At 36.4% G+C, this 6,595-nt stretch overlaps 2 long non-coding RNA genes across 3 annotated transcripts in view; one reads left to right on the top strand and one right to left on the bottom strand.

Moving 5' to 3' along the window:
- The window catches only part of LOC107670992 (uncharacterized), an 18,169-nt gene that overhangs the window by 2,194 nt on the left and 9,380 nt on the right, over positions 1-6,595 (bottom strand). The window contains exons 3-4 of one of the 2 annotated variants that reach the window (XR_001632142.1): positions 3,294-3,383; positions 882-1,100 (exon numbers count right to left, since the gene is read on the bottom strand). This is a non-coding gene — a long non-coding RNA (uncharacterized LOC107670992). The remainder of the gene's footprint in view (positions 1-881; positions 1,101-3,293; positions 3,384-6,595) is intronic. The other variant, XR_001632143.1, reaches the window with a different exon arrangement.
- Positions 3,742-6,595, top strand: part of LOC107670993 (uncharacterized) — a 17,102-nt gene continuing 14,248 nt past the window's right edge. The window contains exon 1 of the long non-coding RNA XR_001632144.1: positions 3,742-3,810. This is a non-coding gene — a long non-coding RNA (uncharacterized LOC107670993). The remainder of the gene's footprint in view (positions 3,811-6,595) is intronic.

Raw genomic sequence — 6,595 nt, forward strand, 5'->3', positions numbered from 1 at the left:
ACAGTAGTACATTTACAAAATATCTTCATGGAACATGATCTTTACTTAATATCCTAATGATTATTGGCATAAAAGAAAAATCTATAATTTTGACCCATACAATGTATTTTTGGCTATTGCTACAAATATACCCCAGCGACTTAAAACTGCTTTTGTGCTCCAGAGTCACATATAATAATATCTTATATATAATTATATGTAATAATATATAGAATTATAAAATTTACATCCATTTGGATAACAGTTTTAACATAATCTAATAAACAATGTGATGAATATTTGTCGGGCATACATAATTGAAACCGGTTAGATTTCTGTAATAATACTAATGAAATTAATGTTTTAAATACACAACATCCAGATTTATATATTTATCATCAATAAATCCAATTTGTTTCTACGTTTTAACATGAATATTCCACAGTTAGCTATATTTTAACCATGTTTATGCTTTTTTACTGAATTAATTTAACAGTTTTCACAATGAACAGATTCATGCTGATTCTGAGCAATTTTAATAAATAGGACTATTTAAAAATCAAATAGTTGCAAATAGTTAATAGACAATAGCATGATTTTTTGAGCGCAGAAATCGTACCTGCGGTAAGTTTCTTACCTGCTTTATTTATGCATGACTGACAAATATGCATCACATGTTTATATGATGCATGCAAAGTTTATTTGGTTGTTTATGCTAAAACCGTGTCCAAATGGATGGGAATTTTATATGCAATTCAAATACATAAATCTTAAATTTAGGCCCAAATATTTTTGGAGCGCAATAAATTAATTTAATTATATCCTAAGTCTACATTCTTATGTGTACATAACTCAATGACTTCAAACCGAAACATCACATCACACAATGGTGCTCTTGTTACCAACAGACAGCCAAAATCCAGCACTGTAAAATCCAGCAGAAGTCCGTGGGACATCTTCATGAGCGTCTGGAGGATGCTGTCCACACGTGGGCTTTGAGCGCGTGTTTTTCTGTGTGTACTGCATCCTGTGCCTCTGTGTGTTGCACTATACGCTCCCAATGCGCCGGTTTCCAAGCAACCCGTGTAACACAGGGAGTGTCGCCCGTTGGCGTCTCTGAACTGTGTGGAAAGTGTAGGATGAAGAGAAGAAGGAGATGATTAAGCTGACTGCGAAAACTCAAACTCGCAGCTGGCCAATGCAGTGCATCGCTTACTTTCCATTGCGCAGAGCACTGGATTTTGTTAAAAACAAGCTAAACATTGCACACGGTGTGTTTTCATTCAACTGATTTTCCCAAGCCATCTCTTTAGACACAAGCAGACTGGAGCTGACAAGCCAGCGCCGTGTCAATCACACCAGAGGATGTTCTCTCGGCTTGTTTTCTTCCTGCTCTGATCCTCGGGGAGTTTGCACTAACCAGCATGGCCCTGGGCTTCCTTTCAGGGGCTGAGGGCATGGAGTGCTGCTGCTGTTTTGCAACAGAGACCATACAAAACCATACAGAGCTGGACCGAATTACCAAGTCAACTCTGAAGAGTGCTTCTGTTTGGAGTACAGCTCCAAATCTGGGATTCTGCGGCTCAATCCAATTAACTGCAATGTGGCGAATGCCAATTTAAAAACAAACACAAAACAAGAGCAAACAAATACCAAAAAAGTGGGAAAAAGTAAAGATAGACACCCACATTTCATTAAAGCAATATTCTGTGTTAAGTGTAGTAAAGGTCAATGAGCAGCAGCTGTCAATAATGAAAAAGTGATTTAAACTCATTTCTCAGTTTGTAAAAACAAATTAAAACTGTTTACAGCAATTAGCATGAATGAATGTTAAACGCGCAACTATTATACTGTTTCAAACACTGCTTGTTTACTGAAAAACTGATCCAAATTAAGTGAGTTTATGCTTAAAACCAGAAAAGGGGAAAACAGAAAAATAATCCTGTTGACCCTTTGAGTTGTTTATTTTTCCTATATATTTTTTTCCTCTTGTTTTAAGCATAAACTCGCTTTAATTTTGATACATTTTTCAGTAAACAGGGCTTAATATCTTATCAAAATTAAGTGAGTTCATTCTTAAAACAAGAAAAGGGGAAAACAGAAAAATACGTTGATTTTTTTCTTGTTTTAAGCATAAACTAACTTTTTTTTTTTTTGAAAACTGTAACCTGTAAATGTAACTTGACTTTTATATATTTTTTTTAAATATTTTTAATGGATTTTTTTACTTTAACAACTATCCATAAAGCACTGAAAAAATGCTTACGTGAAAAAATGACATCAATAACACAAACGTTTATCCACTAATTAGCACAAATAAATGTGCCACTGCTACACTGTTTTAGTCATTGCATGTGTTCGTATGAGACTGTTTTATAAACATTTGATAACTATCTATAAAGCACTGTTTACATGAAATAAATTATGCCAATAACACACAAAAGTTCATCCACTTATTAGCACAAATGAATGTGCAACTGCTACACTGTTTTAAAGTCATTGCATGTATTCATATGAGACTGATTTGATATACTTTATTTCAGTAACACATCAAAGTTAACCTGTAAATGCTATAACCAAAATAATGTTTTGAAATATTCCAGAGCAATCGGCCTGTAGGCTCCGCTTAAGTTCTGTAAGTGTGCTACTGAATCAACAGCACGTCTCAGATGCCGTTGACAGAACTGAAGTATTTAACCCAGAATATTGCTTTAAAGCAGAGATCAGCCCCCTTAAACAGTCATGTTACGACATCGGCAGGCTAAATCTCAGCAGACAGAGCAACACTCTGAGCTAATTAACCCATTAGACTCAAACATGCTTCCCAACATGCACTTGAGATCAGTTCCTATCAGAGTTTGCCAGCGGAGAGGCCCTTTGAAACGGAGCCTCTCAACTCTTCTGAAGAGCGTCCCAGACGGTTCCTTTGGTATTTTCTAATAAAAAACAGCAACGTTTCCTCCACATAAACGTCCGTTTGTAAACCACCAGGTTCCCACTTCTTCCTGGTGGTCATTTAAATGAGATTGACCTAAAAAAGAGCCGGCGTGACTCACGAAGACGTGGGAGAGGAACGCATGACTAAGATGACTGAACAATATCAACCACAGATGAAAGTGTCTCAGCTTTTTATTGGTTACCTAAAGCAGACTCCAGCCTGGAACGGACCCCACCAAACACCTCCGGAGTGAAAAGTCACAAACCACGCAACAGATCTCAGCTTTAAGAGCTTTCTTTAATTGCACTAAAATGACAGAATGTGAGACAACAGAGATGCAATAAAGTAGGGCTTGGTTTAGCCAAAAATCACTCACCCTCAGGTTGGTCAAAGCATTTTTGAAGGAGGTTCATGCTGCTCTTTTCCATGCAATGAAAGCCTGGACTGATCAAGGACTGACAAGCTGCTAAAGTGAAATTTTTTTTTTTAAAAAGTAATATGAAAAGGTCTGAATATGCGGTAGCACATAAGATTTGAAAGTCACAGTGGAGTGGAAGAGATTAAGTATTCTTCCTCACATAAAACTAAATATTATGACTTCAGAAGACTCAGAATATAGCACATACACACATTCATAGCTTTTTAGACTTATCAAAAAAAAAAAAAAAATAATAATAATTTCTTGCTATTTACTATTGCTTTTAGTATTTTATTTTTCACGTTTCCGTACAAATATCTTAAATAAAAATAATAAAATTCAAGATACATGTATGAGAAGCAAAATGACAAAGATCTTGTTTTCTGAAAAAAAAAAATCAAAAATCAAAATGGTCTTGCTTAAAACAAGAAAAAATATCTGCATAACAAATATCTGGGATAATAAAAGTAATCTTGTTTTCCCTTCGAATTAAGTTTACTTTTCTTGATTTATTTCTTGTTTTAAAACATTAACTCACTTAACATTCTTGCTTTAAGCATTTTTTTCACAAAACAAGACTTTATAGGGCCTATCTTAAGTAATTACCTCCCACATAAAAGTATCTTGATTTAATAATGTTTAGATATTTATACTGGAAAACAACACAAAAATACCACGTGAGATAACGCAGTTTTGCGTTCCATATAATAAATGAGGGTTAGGAACAAAATACGGTTAAGCACACGGTGAACACTGGTTTTTGGGTGAATTTCTCCTTTAAGAGGCATGCTTGGCCCTTTTTCTGCAGATGCTCTAAAGATCCTGATGGTAGTTTTGTTTGGAAGACTATTCAGGTCAGTCTTGCCATGGGCGCCCCCCTTGGGCCTCACTAAACCGTGCTACATCAGGTGGCTCGGTGCAGGGTTTTTTTTTGGAGGTACCTGGACTGAGCATGCCAGTTTCTATAAATGTTTGCAAGAGAAAAAAAACCTGACAGGTAAAAAGGGCTTTTGATGGGATAAGGAGGACAGTGAGAAAGGGAGGCAGGCGTGCGTATGTGAACTGTGGTGCCAGGCCCCTGGTCACAATCACACAGATTTGCATTCCACTCTAACAGGATATTGCCCAAAGTCACACACACACACACACACACACATACACTTTTTCTCTCTCTCCCTCCCTTTTCTTTCTCTCACAGCTTAATCCCCTCTGTCTCCTTTCTTTCTTTTAGCTCTTTCAGTTTAACTCTCACACTCTTCATAATCTCAGCTGCTCAGCCCTCCACTCGTCTTCTCATGGTCCCCTCAAACATTTAATTAGCTTATCGGCGCACATCTCTTCTCTTATGGTTCATTTTCAATCAGGCACAAACAGAAAAGTTAAATATAAGTATAGAACTTTTTAGAAGTGTTATATATGTGTTTTGACATGCACTCTCTCTGAAAAAAAAAAAGTACAAAAGTTGTCTGGTATCGTCCCCTTTTGAAAGGTACTAATATGTACTTTTAAGGTACAAATATGCACCTTTGGGAGTAAATAAGGTACAAAAGTGTACCTTTTGAAAAGTTACCGCTATGCAATTGCAAAAATAGTTTGTTTATATTCTTCAAGTAGTCTTGGGTACGTTTACGGCCTGCATGTTTTAATACCATGCATGCCATATAAGGCTACACTTGCTATCAACTAAATTTGCATTTCCTGAAGGAAACAGCAGTGCTTGCAAAATAAATGTGCAAAGGTGCAGTAATACTAGGCTTTGAGCATGTTACATTACTTTTGCGCAAAAAATATGGTATATGGGCAATGATGGCAGTCATTTTTTGTTTTTAATCAATTAATAATGCATCCATTAAATTCTAAACGTTAAAATATGCCATTGTTTAGTCAAAGTTCACCTGCTGTGTATGCGTGCGTATGAATGCAACACCCGCTGTGAGTGCACCTATAAATTTAGGTAAGCTTAGGAAAACAAAACCAATTTCCAAATATAGCTGCAAGCAACAATTAAGGGGCCAAGCACTCCAAAGGCAAAATGAATAGCTAAGCATGGCATGGAGCATCAGACCAATTGCAACAATGAGTAATCAAAGCAAGTTTAGGATAATTTGAAGCAAAATGGCTGAAACTTCTCGTAATATGATTGAATGGCTTATCACTTTTGACCAATAGGTGGCGCTGTTATCAATTCGATGTGGTGTGTTCTGTGTGAGGTAACAATGGCACACACAAAGTTTGGTGTCAATATGTCAAAGCTTTGCAGAGATACAGCCTCAGACATAATCTGGCATTATGCCTCAAATTTGTTGCGGCGCTATACAAAAATGGTTTTGTCTATCAACACGAAATCCATAACTTTTTGTCAGCACTGTCTGATGATGATCTAATTCGATTTTAGTGAAAATCGGACCAACAGTCAAGGAGGAGTTTGAAAAAGTAGGTTTTCAACATAAATCAAAATGGCGGACAGGAAGTTCGGCCCACAATGGCATAATTGGTATCTATGTTGTCGGCATGACCCAAGGAATATTTTGAGACCAGTTTCATTATAATAGGCTAATGCAATCAAAAATGATTAGCATTTTTGGAAATGTCATAATTAATGGTTAATGAATGGTTTATCACTCTTGACCAATAGATGGAATTACCGAAATTATGTGGCCTGGTCAGTGTGAGATGACAATGGCACATACAAAGTTTGGTGTAAATATGTCAAAGCTTTGGCAGTGAAATACCTTTTCGTATATCAGCACGAAATCCATTACTTTTTGCCAGCTTGGTCTGAAGATGATCCAAGTCAAATTTGGTGAAAATCGGACTAACGGTCTAGGAGGAGTTCGAAAAAGTAGGTTTTCAACATGAATCAAAATGGCGGACAGGAAGTTCAGCCAATTATGGCAAAATTGGTATCGATGTTCTCGGCATGATCCAAGGAATCTAGCAAAACCAGTTTCATTACAATAGGCTAGTGTAAACATAAGCTTTTAGCATTTTTAGAAATGTCATTATAATTTTTTATAAGCCAAACTTGTTGAGTACCATCAGGGCATGGCGCCGAAGAAGCATACCAAGTTTCGTAACGATACGTCAATGCGTTTGTAAAATATAGCATTTTACTACAAAATTCAAAATGGCCGACGCCCAAAATGGCTGACATGGGAAAATTGGGTATCATTCTACTCGGCATGCTGCATCTAATCTAAAGAGACCAGTTTTGTGATTTTTGGCCAAACCATTCAGAAGTTATAAGCAAAAATATGCAT

Source organism: Sinocyclocheilus anshuiensis, unplaced genomic scaffold (genome assembly GCF_001515605.1).
Source record: "Sinocyclocheilus anshuiensis isolate Anshui unplaced genomic scaffold, SAMN03320099.WGS_v1.1 scaffold332, whole genome shotgun sequence".
Taxonomy (NCBI): domain Eukaryota; kingdom Metazoa; phylum Chordata; class Actinopteri; order Cypriniformes; family Cyprinidae; genus Sinocyclocheilus; species Sinocyclocheilus anshuiensis.